This window comes from Solanum verrucosum, unplaced genomic scaffold, assembly GCF_900185275.1.
Source record: "Solanum verrucosum unplaced genomic scaffold, falcon-dt-bn FXZP01000054.1, whole genome shotgun sequence".
NCBI lineage: Eukaryota > Viridiplantae > Streptophyta > Magnoliopsida > Solanales > Solanaceae > Solanum > Solanum verrucosum.
This window is the reverse complement of record NW_026020199.1, coordinates 23,269-41,158: the sequence shown is the minus strand read 5'-3', so window position 1 is coordinate 41,158 and position 17,890 is coordinate 23,269. Positions and strand designations below refer to the sequence as shown.

The window sequence follows — 17,890 nt, the reverse complement described above, 5'->3', positions numbered from 1 at the left end:
TTAATTTTGAATTCGGAGGTTGCGGGCGTGATTTTGAGAAATGAGGTTGAAAACTGGCACGGTGGTTCGCCAAAGTCCCCCTTAGATCGCCCTTAATTTCCAATTTTGGTTGAGTTTATTCTGTAACTTTTGGCAAAATGCCTGAGCTCACCGAGTTCACTCGCAACTCACCGAAATGTCTTCTAGATCACCCTTCTGCTCCCCTAATCCCTAAAATACACTGTAACTTTCAGTGAGCTACTTCTAGCTCGCCAATTGCTGTCGGTGATTCACTGAATGGCCCTGAACATCGCCTACCTGCCCTGAATTTTTTGAAAATTTTGTACTGGTACTTTCGGTGAGCCCGATCTGGCTCGCCAAAGCACCTTAGTGACTCGCCGAACGGTTCGGCGAGTCTTTCTGCAACTAAATTTCTGCATTTTTCTTGAACTTCTTCTAACGTTTTTCTGTGTGTTTTGTAGGAATGGCTAGACCCAAAGTGTCAGGAAGAGACATTCCTCCCCGTAAGCGGACACAAAGAGTAGTTATAAATAAGGATGCAGTTGCATCCAGGGCGATGGCATCCAAACTCCCTACAAAGGGAGGAAAAGGCAAAGGAAAGGGCAAGGATCCCGTGGTGGAATTATCGGAGGCTAGCTCCGACAGTGAGGGAGCCTACGAGACTTACCTCACTTTATCAGATAGTGATGGAGAGTACCAGGATTCTCAGGCTACCATATATGATCCTGAGGATGACCAACTTTTACATGCCCGGAGAGTAGAATTGCGCTCCAAAGGGATGCATGATCCGTCTAGGATCCCGGTGCCTCAGACTCCTCCTCCTCCTCCAGCTTCAGCTCAAACTGTGGTCCCAGTGCCACCTGCAGGTCCTCCTCCCCAGTCTCTTAACAGACTAAAGGCCGAGGGACTGAGTACTATTATTGAGGAGATAGAGACTGTCCACATATGGTGTGGTGGACATATATCCTAAAACATGGCGCACACTCAAATCCCACAAATTAGAAATTTTCATGAAACCCCGGGGATCCTAAATTCCTAATTGGGTCCGAGAGTTCTATTCGGCCTACGGAGACTTGGTGCCACAAGGGAAGAGGAAGACCAGCGCTGTCAAACCAGTTTATTCGGTGATTGTCCGAGGCAAGAAGGTGAAATGTGAAAGTGAGGACATAAATACCATTTTGGGATGTACTTATAACTTCATGGATGACTACCAGAGTATGGTTCAAACAAAGACGTTGGATGACTTAAAAGGTTGGCTCGCTCCTCTTCTTTCTAACAATACCCCTAGGTGGATTGAATCTGGAGTGCCAATAGAGAAGAGTGATCTCAATGTGGCGGTGAGGTATTAATTCAGGTTTATTAGTAGTTCGACCATGCCGTCCCAGAACGAGTCTATCATCTGCCACCCAAATGAGGCCTATCTTGGATCTATTATTGCTAGGAAGAGCCTCAATTTAGGTGCAATCATTGAGCAGGAGATGGCTATGAGGGCCAAGCAGCACCAAACATCTCTTCCCTTTTCGTTGTTGATCACCGAGCTGTGCTGACGGGCCCTTGTTCCTCGAGATGAGAAGACGAATATGGAGGTGACACCTACCTCCTCTATTGACATACATCGTATTGAGGTAGAGTACCAGAAGGATGAGCCTAAGAGAAGATGGGCAACCCCGGTGGACATTTCCCCGGGAACTGATATTGATATGTTATCTGCAGAGGCAGTCATGCCTACTCCGGCTACTAGGCCTTCAGGTACTTCTATCTCCACTCCTTCTGAGGCCCCGAGTTCTTATACTACTCCCCGCCCCCTAGGTCTACTACTGTACTACCATCTCCAGACCTCTGATCACCCAGGACATGCTGCTCAAGATGGGGCACCTAGCCCATTCTCTTGATGTGCGTGCCTCCCGTCTAGAGGTCACGGTTCTCGGGATGATTGAGAGACCTCTCACTGCTGTAGTGACACCTCTCAGAGCTTCTATTGATGCCCTCACAATGAGGATAGAGGTGTGTGAGAGAGGCCAATAAGCTACTCATGAGGTGACAACCTTAAAGGCCGCGATTACGTAGTTGAGGAAAGATGTGGACCAACTAAATTCTACTGATATGTCTTTGATATTTGGGAGTGTGGAGATCCCTGATGACCCTAGCACAAATATTCCAGCTCATTCGGATACGCCTCCAACTACCACCAGAGATGAGGTTAGAGCTGATGATGCGGCTGCAGATTCCGAGGATGAGACTAATGAGGAGCAGCTCGGTGGTCAGGAGGAGACTATTTTTGAGGGCCTTACTGACTTGGAGGAGGCTATGGTAGATTCAACTGTTCAGGCCTCCTTGAGGGATACGTCCATGGCAGGCTCCAGTGGAGCCAAGGTTGATGAGACACCAGGCACTGATGCCCAGACAGATGGAGTGGCTGAGATGCAGACTTCACCCAGGCTTAGCCTGGCAGGATGATTTTTCCCCTCCCTCTCTGTTACTTTATACTTTGTTTCTGTTTTAGTTGCATTTGAGGACAACTTCTTATTTTGTTGGGTGGGTGAGGTATTTCCATACCTACCTCTTGTGTTTGTTTTGTGAATATTGGGCTTTGACTATTTGGGCTTATTTGTGTTTATATATATATATATATATATCTTGGTTGTTGAATTGTGTTGTGGATGTTTTAGCTTGTGGCCCATTGTTTTGAATGAAATTGGTTTTGAACCTAATTTAAAATTTTGCCACCTTTTTTGTGTGTGATTGTGGATGTTCTTGTGTGAATTTGAGTGTTGGTTGTGATCAATACCGATGACTTAAATAGTGCTCTTAATTGAACGAAATGAATGTGCGGCTACGATGAGGCAAACAAAGTTACATAGGCAATATGTGAACTTTTAGCATCTCATTGTGACTAGCCGATTGTCGAATGAGGCTCTTGTGATGAGCATTGCACGCTAGCTAGAAAGTGTGAAGTCTTGTTTGATATTGGTACCAATGCCTTGTGTGATGAGATTACTTTGAACATTGTGTGTGATGACACCTAGAATTTTCCCCGTTGGTCCGGTTGATTGAGTGATGCAAGTACTTGAAATGATCTTAGGCAAGAATTTGGAAGAGTGAACCAACTTGTCAATATACCTCTTTTGTGGCCAATCTTGTGAGATGTGTGAACCTTGCTTGGCACCTTTTGAGCCTTACCCCTTTTCATGGAAGAAACTTAAGCAATTGTGGCATCTCTTTATCCATTCACCCATAACTTTCATGAAGTATGGTTTGTTTGAATAGCCAACTTAGGCCAAAAGCCTAAGTTGGAGGTATGGTGAAAAGAGAAGGAAAGTCAAGAAGTGTGAGAAATCCCCCTTTGTGTGATTGCTTTGAAAAAGATGGAACCCCCCCATGTAAAAAAAAAAGAGAAGAGAAAAGGAAATGAAAAAGAAGAAAGAAAAGAAAAAGACCGAAAAAGTTTTGAAATAAAGTAGTAAAAATTGCAAAAGAAATGGGGTATCCGGTGGTTCATATGAAGTTGAATAATGAGGTGGATTATGAGCATGTTTGAAATGTTAAAGAAAAGGAGGAAAGTGACGTTCAAACCATACTTCATGAAGGTAGTAGCCACTAAACCTAAATGACCATACCTTTACACTCAGCCCCGTTACAAGCCTTGAAAAGACCTTTGTGATCTTGAGTGAGCTGAAACAAATGATGATTGGAAAATAAGGGTAAACCTATGGGTGAAGTCAACCATGTGTTCATCTTTGTGAGTGTGAGAGTTGCATGTGATTCCGGGATTTTAAATTATTGAAGAGTTTTGTGAGAATATGGAATCATCTTTGTTGTGAGGGCATTTGAGTACCTTTGTTGTGCTTGGACTTGAATTTAAAGTAAGTATTGTGAACTTGAGCATCTTTGATAATGGTGAGTCACAATTTGAATCTTTGAGTGCACAATTGGACATGGTATGTGTAGTTTGAACTTTTTGTGTGCATTCACGTTGAGTCTTATGCAACACTACTTGAGACATCCTTATTGAATTGCCGATCTTGAGTTTTACTTGAGGACAAGCAAAAGTTTAAGTTGGGGTGTTGATGAGTCCGAGATTTGAACTCATTTAGGGCTTTGTTTTGATAGTTTTAGTGTCCTTAAATGCCTAGTTTATGATATAAACTGATGTTAAAGCCTTGATTTTCAGGTATGTCGACTAAGGAGCAAAGAAAGGACACTAACAGGCAAAATGGAACAAAACAAGTTGAAGAAGTGGAGAAGAGCAATCCTAGTGATCACCAAGACCACTCGGCGAACCGCCGAGTGTCTCTTCAAACCACTTAATGTTCTACTGTGCCAGCTCTGAGGGAAGAAACCAAGTCGGTGATAGAGATGGGCAGTCGGCAAATCACCATTCGGTTTCGCGATAACAAAATGGATCTCCTAAAGTTGCAGGACTTGAGGATGCTAAGAACCAATGCAAAATTGCGATGGAAGAGACCAAAAGGCGGATCGTCGAACCACTCGACGAACCCGACTTACCTCATCTAATGGCTTTTCAGGCCAAATTTTGGGCAACTGTAAATAGAATTTTGAACTGTAAATTGAGTATCTAGCTATCATTAAGTAAAGTTTTCTTGGGAGTTTTAGAGTTCCATTGTAGACTTTGAAGCATTTTGGAGGCTCAAACTTGAAGATTTGCAAGTGTGTTTTTGAATTTAACTTTTGGAAAACATTGTAAAGGCTTGGAGACTATTACCCAGCTGATGGATAATCTAGTTGGTAATTGTTTTTATCTTTTTATAATGTTTAGCTAAAACCCCAATTCTTAGGGTGTGATTATGTGATTATAGGTTGAATTATCTTATGGGTATTGATTATTTCTAATTTAAATGCTATATTGAAGTGGGTTTAATCAATAGTTGTGTTTTAATCTATAAATTGTAGTTGCAAATCCAGTTCTAACTTTGAGTTCTTAGTTTGATTGAGGAAGAGGTTTTTGAACCAAAGCTTTTGATTAATGGTTTGTAGGTATTAGGTTGATTTGGGTTCAGCTCGAAAGAGTGAATCCTAAACCAAATCCTACCCATCTTGCTCAAGAAGAGGATGTATTAAGGTTGTGGGTTGTTCTTATTTGTTAAGCTTGTTGATGTTCGAGAGAAATCACTTGAATCAAAGTAGTTTTTTGAGAGAAAGATATTTCAATCATAGCCCAGCTTACCCACTGATATTTAGTTATTTATTAGTAGATTCAATTACCCATATAGAGAAATTTGCTTATAATCAATCACATCCCGAGAATTTCTCTCTTTATTGTTATTTAGTTGTTGTTTGATTGTGCCGTAGTTGATAATTGCAAACCAAAATCACCTATTGACATTTGTTGTCACCCCCTTTGACTTGTTTATTTGTCTTTTTCGATAATTTCTATTCCTATAACTATTTAGACCAAATTTGTACTTCATAACTGAATTTGAACACGTACCGCTCCCTGTGGGTTCGACCCCAACTCCTCGTTGGGTTTTATACTGCTTAACGATCATTTGCACCTAGAATTCGATGAGGTGTGCTTGAAACGTTAATAAAAAATATGTACACTAATTTACTTATTTTTTATTTAAATATGGGCAAGACTCATTTATTGAATAAAGGGGGGTTCAAACATAAATGACTCGGGTTCAAAAGTGACCCAAGCCCAAAACAAAAAACCATCAACAACAAACTGAAGCGACCAAAAAACAAAAAGGAAATGAATTGTTGGAACCAAGTGCTGCTCCTATTAGCTCAACAATGGTCGTACATGGAGCTACCGGAGGCCATTATCTCTTTGAATCAAACATGACAAAACTGCATTAAGCTTGAGTGGTATCCATTTGAATGTTCAAAAATATCATGAGCACCATGAATCTGACTCGGTGAAGAATTCTTCAGTTCAACATTGTTGTCATTTTCATCTATTAAGGTCAATGACCTAATCCCTTTGTTCATCACCTAAATCAACGTTAATCAAAAGAATAACCTAATTCATCCTTACTCATACAGATTGAGCTCAAGAGAACTGATACCACTACATCATAGTTTAGGATATCATAGTTTATTTCTTTAATCTTGATATATATACGCTTGAATTACAACATACTACACTCTATGGAGATCGCCACTTTCCTTTTTCTATCATGTAATCCTTCCTATGAGTATTTGTTTGTCATGTTACTAGTAATCTTTTAACTTGATCCATGATTTCTGTTCTGCCACTTCTTTATTTTGAGCTTTGGTCATCCTTGCTTGTCTGCTTGAATTATTTTTCTCGCTTGTATCAACATATCTTCATTAAAGAGAAATTGTATTGCAGTACTTGCAAAATCATACACAAGGTTAGTTCAAAAATCAGTCAAGTTGTTGGCTTCCCTAAAATTGTGTACTACTGTAACACCCAGAAAATTAGTAGGTAAAACTAGAGCCTTACGTAAGAGTTTTGGAGTTTGATGCATGGTTTAGAGTTGTAAAATGGCTCCCCGTACTTAGAATAAAGATTTTAGGGGCTAAACGTCAAGGCACGACTCCCCAAGGACCAACCAAGGGTCCTTGAGGAGGACCCTAAATTAGCCTCCAAAAATTGGTGAAGTGTACTGTCCACGCTAGGCTTCACGGCAGGTGGAAGGTTTCACTACCCGTGGAAGCCCTCGTGGAACCTTGCCTTAGTCGTATAGGCAAAGGGCCTGGTCCATGTGAGGCTTCATGGAGCGTAAAGATCTTCACTGCCCGTGGGAGGCCTTCGTGGACCAATGCCTTAGCCGTTTGGGCGATGAGGCAATTTCACATTAGGCTTCACGAGGTGTGGAGGATTTCACTCCCCATGAAGGACCTCTCGTGAACACTGCCTTAGTCGTGTGGGCAACAGGCAAGTTCACGCTTGGGTCCACGGCACGTAGAAGCTTCTAGACACGTAGAGACCCTCGTGGACCCTGCCTTAGCTCCATAAGCCAAAGGCATAAGTCTACGTGAAGGACCACGACACATGGAGCAGTCTACTGCCCATGAAAGCCCCTCATGGACTTTGCCTTAGGCGTGTGGGCAGTCCACTTGGGTGAGGGGAAATTTCGTATATTTTATTTTTGGTCCAATTAAAGTGCGTCTATTTTGTATTTTTTTTTTAATAACTATATAAGGTATTTTATGTTAAAATACACCCAAATCAAAATCAAAAGTTCATCTTCCTCACAATATTTCTCTCTCTAAAACCCAAAGAAGAAGAAGAGTAAAATTGAAGCTTGGGCTTGACGAAATCAAAGGGTTTCTCATCAAATTCTTTGAAGATTCATCATTAAGATATGGTATCTCTTCATCTATGGGTAGATTTCACCGTAGAGTCCCTTCAAAATTGGATTTTTCAAATCTTACAACTTCCCCAAAATTTAGGGTTTTATTCTAATAACATGGGTTCTCTTCAAAAACCTTTTCAATGGTTGAATTATATTGGGCTATGATTGAATTGATGGTTTTAGGTTGATTTATGGTGAAATTCCCCCAAGAACCCATGATTTCCCTATATTGCTAAATTGTGATCTTGTAATGTGGGTTGATTGATTATAGAAGCATGTAAATGGGTTTTGTTTAGATTGATTGAATTAATTGAATTATGTTATTACCCATATCTAATTTAGAAATTCTAGATGTTGGGTTGAATGTGATTCAAGATTCTTGAAGGGTAAATTATGAGTATTGTACATGAATATGGGAATTATGCATCTGTTTCAAGATATACTTTGAGAATGAAGATTCTATGATTATGGTGTAATTGTGGTATTGATTGAAAGGTCATTCTCCCCTATACCGTTACATATTATTAGGCATGAATTTTCTATGGCTATAATTGGTTAAGAATGAAGCATGTGGTTAGATTATCTTGAGAATTACGTATACATGATGATCATGTGAGGTGTTGCTTGAGTGTAAGGCTTGTAGTATGAAGATGATTTCTAGGGCTTTAAGGGAAAACGCTTATATAAATAAACTAATGATGTTAAGGCTTTAAGAGGGAAGCTAGTATGTGTGTCGAATTGTATGTGGTTTTATTATGGAAAGACTCCACCAACACGTCCTATATTATGAGTGTTTGAGATCATTCATCTAATGACTTGATTTCTTGAACTATGATTGTATCCATGTCTAATATAATGAATGCTAGATGTGTTGATTGAATATGGTCTTTGTCCTTAAAGGGGTAATATATGATATTATACATGCTTTGTGGAAATATGTTCATGATTTAAGACCATCCTTTGAGAAACTAAAGTGATCATGACTTTGATGTAATTATGGTGTTGTTGAACGTCTATTCTCACTCACAAACACTTATAAATGATTATTCCATGATTATGATGATATTATTGTGTTGATTGAAAGTTCATTCTCATAAACACATAAGGAGTATAATGTGAAAGTTTTCCTCACATATTGAAGATTCTAGGTTGAAAGTCAGTTCTCACCTAATTGAATCTAGCAAGAAGACATGGACTGTGAAAGTGTTTCTCACGCATGATCTAATGAGATATCCTAATGAAACAAGTTAGGATTCAGTTAATACTTCATGGGAATTATACTTCACACCGAGTGGATATTGAAAATGAGATAGAGGCTCTCTTGTTAATGAAAAAGGCCGGGTTTCTAAAGTTAATCTCATGAGATAGAAGCTCCCCCCTTAAGTATGGTTGGGTTTCTAGAAGCAATCTCCTTATCCTATAACTACGTTCCCCCGTAGGTTATTTAGCCATTGGATCCATTTCCAAGCTAAAATATTTTAGTTCTACCTTAGGCAAGTAGGAGACCTCTTTTCGGTGTGGGGCATAACACCAGATTTCATGAGAACTCACATGGTCTATGTAGGTTAAAGTTAATTCCCACAAGGTCAAGTCTAGGATGAACTATGGCTCTTTGAGAAGTACTACTTAGTATGGATGGGGGTATGAGACTTCATTCATGCATTGCACAAGTAGGCTTTGAGAGTAGTTATGGTAGGGTTCTCTTTTGTCAGGATGACTCATGTAATGAATGTGCTTGTGACTAAATGGCAATTTTGTTTGAGGTTAAGGCTACTTGTAATGTTGTATGCTAACTTGGATTGTTGCTAAGAGTTGCTTTCCTTGATGTGGTTGACTAAAAGTAAATGTTTCCTTGTCTATGAGAAATAGGCTAAAGGTGAGGTCAAAAGATGGTAAACATGAATGGGGATCTATAGAGACTTGCTTAGTAATGGGTAGGATTATGGGATCTTACCTATGCATTGCACAAGCTTGCCTTGAGATGGCTCATGAAGTTTTTCTCTTATGGCATCCTAAAACTAGATAGTGTTGACTATGTATATGTTCCTAATGGTATTTCTCATGCTCACTAGTTGTGGTTGTTGGTCACCATGTTATAGTTTATATCTTATTATGATGCTTCTTATGCTTATGACTTGTGTTTTCACACTATCTTCAAAATGATGGTTTAAACTAGCAAAGTGTATGTGTTCAACTAAAATGTCCCTTTTAGCACGTTTTCAAAGGTTTTCATGCATGGCTATCATACTTGGTGAGTTTTTGTTCTAACCCATATTTCTTCTACATTTTTCACAAAGTGTAGGGTTTGGGGATATCAACTTCCATCCTCGTGGCTAGGATCAAAGTAGATCAAGAAGAAGAAGTTTGGTAAGTCCTCATAGCATTCGAGGGCTTGACCATTTTGTCTTTTAAATCTTTCATTTTGTGTTTAGAGCTTTTGTAAGGGCTACGTCCCTAAGATGTATTCAAGTGTCATAGATGGTTTGAGACATAGTGTTGTAGACCTTCGTTTGTTTTTTTATAAAAGACTTTGATTGTAAAGAAAAATTTTAAATTTCTGCACAATTTCCTATTTTCTTATGTCATGATATGGTAAGAGGCTTGTATGAGGCTTTTCAGAGTCTTATACGCTGTGTTATGTCTAGGGAGTACTCCTTGGTCGTGACAAACTTGGTATCAAGAGCCAGGTTTTTGGTATGGTTCTAGGAAGTCTCAAACCACGTCTAGTAGAGTCTTGTTCATAGTTTGAAGCGCGCCATATTTATGAATATGAGGCTATTGGATGTTAGGAAAATTTCACTTCTTCATTCTCTAAGTTGTGCCATAGAGTTTAACTCTATAAGGTCTCTCTCCTATTCCTTATTCGATGGTCTTTCAGATATGGCCCCTTGAAGGGCTCATGCTACAAGGATCGAGGGAGTAAAGGTTAGTAGTGATGCCAATTATGGTTATGTGACTAAATGAGGCTTTACGTGATAGATTTAAATGATATACTTTGGTATGAATGGGTTGCATTATGGTCATGTGTGGTTGTTGGTCGAACCCGACTTAGTCATGATGAGTTTTATGGTGTGTTGGAGGATTTGATTAATATGGTGTTTAAGTGATGCCTAGAGATGTTGAGTGAGTAGACTCTTTTAAAAGAGGGTAGAAGTGTAATTATCCATGATATAGAATCATCTTGTGTGATGGATGTGAAAGTTGAGTGATAACTTACTCCGACCTTAGAATTGAAAGAAATGAGGCTTAGAAGAGTCCGTATAGGATTACTCCCAAGGGGGAGATAATGTGCTTAGATATAGCAAGGTTGGTGGGTGTTTTAGATGTTCATGATTTAGATTGGCTTGAAACTTCTCACCTTGAGAGGTGTAGTAAGTTTGAGAAGTTTAGTCCTGGTTTGGTGTTGGTGAGGTTGCTTGTGAGCTAGAGTGCTTAAATGAGAACCTCTCAAATTTAGGGGTACTGGTAGAGGCCTTAGACCGGCAAGTTAAGAAATAAAAGAATGAGGAAGTTGCCTTCATGAAAGTGTGAAGGAGTGGTCTTTGTGTGAGGGTTTTAGGTGAGGGTGCTACTTGGGAGGCCAAGGGGCCAATGAGATGTCTCGATATCCTTATCTCTTCCTTCTATTCCTCCTTTAGCTTGAAATGATAAGTTTCCCTTGACTTGTTTCATGATTTGAAGTCATGTGCGATTTATGTGTTTCCATGATCTCCTTATATTGTGCATGTTCTTGGTAAAATCCATGCTTATTAAGAAAATGAGTTTTTACGATTTAAGTTCCTCATGTTGTTATACATTAAGTATGAATTGCCTATTTGACTTCATGAGATGCGTTGATGAACATGCTTTAGTATGCGTTTGAGAGTAATCGCATATTGGCTCCATAATGTTGTGTTGAGCATACTTTTGTTGGAGAAGGTAGTTCCTCCTATGAACATGAGAAATGTTGAATTTCATGCATATTTGGTTGATAATTGTAGTTCCTACTTCCTTTTGTTGCATTGATCATGTTGAGATGGAATTGAAGTTTCCTCTTTTAAGTGGTGCATTATTTTGATATTTCATGCATATTGGGCTGCTAGTCTTGAGTCTTTATTTCCGTAAGGTGTCTAGATCATCATTCGAGGACGAATATTCCCAAGGGGGAGATAATGTAACACCCAGAAAATTAGTAGGTGAAACTAGAGCCTTACGTAAGAGTTTTGGAGTTTGATGCGTGGTTTAGAGTTGTAAAATGGCTCCCCGTACTTAGAATAAAGATCTTAGGGGCTAAACCTCAAGACACGACTCCCCAAGGACCAACCAAGGGTCCTTGAGGAGGACCCTAAATTAGCCTCCAAAAAATTGGCTAAGTGTACTGTCCATGCTAGGCTTCACGTCAAGTGGAAGGTTTCACTGCCCGTGGAAGCCCTCGTGGAACTTTGCCTTTAGCCGTATAGGTAAATGGCATGGTCCACGTGAGGCTTCACGGAGCATGAAGACCTTCACTGCTTGTGGGAGTCCTTCGTGGACCAATGCCTTAGCCGTTTGGGCAAGGAGGAAAGTCTATGTGAGGCTTCACGAGGAGTGGAGGATTCCACTGCCCGTGAAGGATCTCTCGTGAACACTGCCTTAGTCGTGCGGGCAAGAGGCAAGTTCACGCTTGGGTCCACGGCTCGTGGAAGCTTCCACGAGACGTGGAGACCCTCGTGGACCCTGCCTTAGCTCCACAAGCCAAAGGCATAAGTATACGTGAGGGACCACTGCACGTGGAGCAGTCCACTGCCCGTGAAAGCCCCTCGTGGACTTTTCCTTAGGCATGTGGGCAGTCCACTTGGGTGAGGGGAAATTTTGTAAATTTTCATTTTTGGTCCAATTAAAGTGGGTATATTTAATATTATTTTTAAATAATTATATAAGGTATTTTATGTTAAAATACACCAAAATCAAATCATTTTCAAACACACCCAAATCAAAATCAAAAGTTCATCTTCCTCACAATATTTCTATCTCTAAAACCCAAAGAAGAAGAAGAGTAAAATTGTAGCTTGGGCTTGAAGAAATCAAGGGTTTCTCATCAAATTCTTTGAAGATTCATCATCAAGGTATGGTAACTCTTCATCTATGGGTAGATTTCACCATAGAGTACCTTCAAAATTGGATTTTTCAAATTTTACAACTTCCCCAAAATTTAGGGTTTTATTCTAATAACATGGGCTCTCTTCAAAAACCTTTTCAATGGTTGAATTATGTTGGGCTATGATTGAATTGATGTTTTAAGGTTGATTTATGGTGAAATTCCCCCAAGAACCCATGAATTCCCTATATTGCTAAATTGTGATCTTGTAATGTGGGTTGATTGATTATAGAAGCATGTAAATGGGTTTTGTTTAGATTGATTGAATTAATTGGATTATGTTATTACCCATATCTAATTTAGAAATTCTAGATGTTGGGTTGAATGTGATTCAAGATTCTTGAAGGGTAAATTATGAGTATTGTACATGAATAGGGGAATTATGCATCTTCTTCAAGATATACTTTGAGAATGAAGATTCTATGATTATGGTGTAATTGTGGTATTGATTAAAAGGTCATTCTCCCCTATACCGTTACATATTATTAGGCATGAATTTTCTATGGCTATAATTGGTTAAGAATGAAGCATGTGGTTAGATTATCTTGAGAATTACGTATACATGATGATCATGTGAGGTGTTGTTTGAGAGTAAGGCTTGTCGTGTGAAGATGATTTCTAGGGCTTTAAGGGTAAAAGCTAATATAAATAAACTAAAGATGTTAAGGATTTAAGAGGGAAGCTATTATGTGTGTCGAATTGTATGTGGTTTTATTGTGGAAAGACTCCACCAACACGTCCTATATTATGAGTATTTGAGATCATGCATCTAATGACTTGATTTCTTGTACTATGATTGTATCCATGTCTAATATAATGAATGCTAGATGTGTTGATTGAATATGGTCTTTGGTCCTTAAAGGGGCAATATATGATATTATACATGCTTTGTGGAAGTGTGTTCATGATTTAAGACCATCCTTTGAGAAAGTAAAGTGATCATGACTTTGATGTAATTGTGGTGTTTTTGAAAGTCTATTCTCACTCACACGCACTTATACGTGATTATTCCATGATTATGATGCCATTATTGTGTTGATTGGAAGTTCATTCTCATAAACACATAAGGAGTATAATGTGAAAGTTTTCCTCACATATTGAAGATTCTAGGTTGAAAGTCAGTTCTCACCTAATTGAATCTAACAAGAAGACATGGTTTGTGAAAGTGTTTCTCACTCATGATCAAATAAACTATCCTAATGAAACAAGTAAGGATTCAGTGAATACTTCATGGGAATTATGCTTAACACAGAGTGTATATTGATAATGAGATAGAGGGTCTCCTGTCAATGAAAAAGGTCGGGTTTCTAAAGTTAATCTCATGGATGGAAGCTCCCCCGTTATGTAAGGTTGAGTTTCTAGAAACAATCTCCTTATCCTATAACTACGTGACCCCGTAGGTTATTTAGCCATTGGATCCATTTCCAATCTAATACATTTTAGTTCTACCTTAGGCAAGTAGGACACCTCTTTTCAGTGTGAGGCATGCCACCAGATTCCATGCAAGCTCACATGGTCTATGTCGGTTAAAGCTAATTCCCACAAGATCAAGTCTAGGATGAACTATAGCTATTTGAGAAGTACTACTTAGTATGGATGGGTATGGGACTTCATTCATTCATTGCACAAGTAGGCTTTGAGAGTAGTTACGGTAGGGTTCTCTTTTGTCAGGATGACTCATGTAATGAATGTGCTTGTGACTAAATGGTAATTTCGTTTGAGGTTAGGGCTACTTGTAATGTTGTATTTTAACTTGGATTGTTACTAAGAGTTGCTTTCCTTGATGTAGTTGACTAAAAGTAATTGTTTCCTTGTCTATGAGAAATAGGCTAAAGGCGAGGTCAAAAGATGGTAAACATGAATGGGGATCTAAAGCGACTTGCTTAGTAATGGGTAGGATTATGGGATCTTACCTATGCATTGCGCAAGCTTGCCTTGAGGTGGCTCATGAAGTGTTTCTCTCATGGCATGCTAAAACTAGATAGTGTTGAGTGTGTATATGTTCCTAATGGTATTTTTCATGCTCACTAGTTGTGGTTGTTGGTCACCATGTTATAGTTTATATCTTATCATGATGTTTCTTATGCTTATGACTTGTGTTTTCACACTATCTTCAAAATGATGGTTTAAACTAGCAAAGTGCGTGCGTTCAACTAAAATGTCCCTTTTAGCATGTTTTCAAAGGTTTTTATGCATGGCTATCATACTTGGTGCATTTTTGTGCTAACCCATATTTTCTACATTTTTCACAAAGTCTAGGGTTTGGTGATATCGACTTCCATCCTCGTGGCTAGGATCATAGTAGATCAAGAAGAAAAAGTTTGGTAAGTCCACATAGCTTTCGAGGGCTTGAGCATTATGTCTTTTAAATCTTTCATTTTGTGTTTAGAGATTTTGTAAGGGTTGTGTCCCTAAGATGTATTCAAGTGTCATAGATGGTTCGAGACATAGTGTTATAGACCTTCATTTGTTTTTTTATAAAGGATTTCGATTGTAAAGAAAAGTTTTAAATTTCCACACAATTTCCTATTTTCTTATGTCATGATATGCTAAGAGGCTTGTATGAGGCTTTTCAGAGTCTTATACGCCGTGTTACGTCTAGGGGGTACTCCTGGGTCGTGACAACTACCACCACCTCCCTCTCTTTTAGGATCTCCTGGATGCATTTTATGTTCATTGATATGCCCCATGGAATTTCCTAGATTCCATCTAAAATCTTCTTAGTAATCAATGAATCTTTTTCCATCACAAGAGGTAAAAGATCATTCTGAACACAATGGTTAAAACTATCTTTGAATGTTTTAACCTCAGCTCTAAATCATCACGTAAATTATACTTCTATGCTTCAGCAAATACCAAGTCACCCTGGCTATCTCTCACACAAAAGGCCTTAGAACTGCGTTGAATCTTGTACTTATTAGAGCCATTAGTGTTGCACTTGTAATTCTTGCATGAGGGCACACCCACTTTACAAGAAATAATAGGAGTATAAGATTCCAGAAATTAAAAAATCTAAGGCCAGGACTTAGGCACATTAACAAGTCAAGGATATCTAGAAGCAGTCATTAGATGAATGTTTCTATTTATCTCTCTCCATGACATTCTTGGACATTCTTCCTCCAAGCTTTGTAATATTTCTTCTTTTTAAAAAAAAATTCCAAATGATAAATATTGGAAGGGCTATAATCAGTGGCTTCACGTTAGTAACACAATCAACACTCTACCAATTATCTAGGATTTGTTTAAGTTGAACAAAAGAAACTATGTATCTCAGTTGCACTACCAAAAGTTATCCATAAACAATTAGAATCAGTGTGCAAGACACACAAAAAGGTGGTCAAAGGTTTCTTGTATTGAGTCTGAGCAGCAACAACATTCCCCAGAATTTGCTATTCTATTTTTAACCAAGACATGAATTTCTTGAATTCACATCCTCCATAACAGAAAATATATTCTTAACGGGATACCCTTTTCCCATATGTTCATAATGCCCAGTTGGTTCCTCTTCCTTTGTCTAATCATGTTCCAAGAACTATCCATTATAAATTTTCCTTTGTTATTTGGCATCCACTAAGGTTTGTCTTTTTCTTCTGACAGCTTCACAGTCCTCATGACATTAACCACATGATCACATACTTCTTTGTTCAATAACTCAGTCATCACATTCATGTTCCATCCATCATGCTCCATGATACGATGAACATCTTCATATCCTTTTGTTGATACATGTGTAATAGGTAACACATAATGAAGAGCTTATAATTGTATCCAATTATCATACCACAGACTGCATGACCACCTCTAGGTTTCCATCATATCTCTTGATCTATCTTATCTCTGGCTTGCAACATTAACTTTCATACCTGAGATCCACCCTTCCATTCAACAATTTATGGCTTTTGTTTTTTTGCAATACTTTTTTCATAAGAAATTAGCCCATAAATACCTCTTGGTCCTTAAAATTCCACCAAAGTTTGGCAACTAATGCCTATGAAACATCAAACAAAGACCTAAACTCTAGACCTCCTTCTTCTCTAAGTATATCTTCCAAAGCCATCCACTGCTTTGATCTTCCTTCCTTCCTAAAATTTCATATAAATTTTATAATTATTATATGGATGTCATAAATGATACATTTAGGAGGTATGATAATAGAAAGTAGAGATATTGGCATACTTTACAAAACATGATTAATAAGCACTACCTTTGTAACATCCGGCAATATGAAATAATTGAAGAGGCTTAGAATTGGAAATTTTCATTTTTTGGAAAGAATTTAAAGTTTTGGAAAATTTTGGCTAAGTATGGAAAATGTGAAATTTTGGCCAACTTTGAACAGCCATAAATTCTAGCTCAGGATGAGTTAGGTGGAATTCCAGTTATGGTTGCAAAGTTCGTGGAACGACCTTTCCAACGCCACCGAGTTTGCTCGATTCCGAGTTCGTATGAGGGAGTTATGACCTTCGAAAGTTGGGCAGTTGACAAGGAGATCCGTCCGGGAATCATTAAGGGCATTTTAGTCTTTTCCCTAGCCAATTCTTTTGAGCTCATATTGTTGTATTAGGATGATCTTTGGATCATTTTTGTCCCATTTTTGGTAAGAGAAAGAGTTAGGGTTCTTGTGATTGAAGAAGAGAAGAAGGAGAAGAAGAAGAAGAGAAGAAAGAGGAGATTTGTCAAGACCATTGTGGAATTTCGTCGGGGGTGATCCCTATCAAGGTATGTGAGTTTTCCGTGTGGGTTGATCCTTTCCCTCACACACACCAAGTTTATTTTATGCTTTGAGAAAAGATTTGGGAATTGTTGTTGAAGTGTCGAAGTTGTTAGTTGTGGTTGATATTGTTCGTTGTGAGGTTTGATTGGGTTGTGCATTAAGTTGAAACCTATTTGTATGTTGAGGGGATTATGATTCTAAGAGCTATGACCCTTTAGAGGTTGATCCACCATCGATTTGCAGAAGTTTCTGAGCTGTCGATCCCCATCTACGGGACTGACCTACGGACCGTAGATCGATCAACGGTCCGTACTGGTCAACCGTCAATCGAAACAGAAGTTGGTTTTTGGGGCATCGATCTACGGTCACGACCTACGGTCCGTGGCCTGACCTACGGACCGTAAGTCATGACCGTAGGCCAACACTTAGTCTTTTTCTTAAATGAAATTCTGGGGAAAAATCTCTGACGCAATCTACGGACCTGCAGTACGGACCGTAAGTCCATCTACGGTCCGTCGATGGCGACCGTAAGTCCCATCTGTGTCACCAGAAATCTGAAGTCTCAGCCAAGTTTCCCCTCTTCTTTTCTCACTTTCTCATACATGTTCCAAAGTAATTCACCTATGTTTTATAGTTGTTTTCGACGTTCCAAAGTGCGTCTAAGCGTTCAAGAATCCTTCCATAACATGTGATCGAACACCTTGAATTCATAATTCCACTTCAAGGGAAGATAGTTCCAAGTCAAGTGAAGTTTCAAGTCAAGTAAGAGTCTTA

At 38.9% G+C, this 17,890-nt stretch overlaps 1 protein-coding gene across 1 annotated transcript in view; it reads right to left on the bottom strand.

Annotated features, from left to right (window-relative positions):
• The window catches only part of LOC125830000 (60S acidic ribosomal protein P1-like), a 59,617-nt gene extending 42,397 nt beyond the window's left edge, over positions 1 to 17,220 (bottom strand). Inside the window, exon 1 of the mRNA XM_049509224.1 lies at positions 17,217 to 17,220. The gene's annotated coding sequence lies outside the window, so the exon portion shown is untranslated. The remainder of the gene's footprint in view (positions 1 to 17,216) is intronic.
• Positions 17,221 to 17,890: the final 670 nt, after the last annotated feature.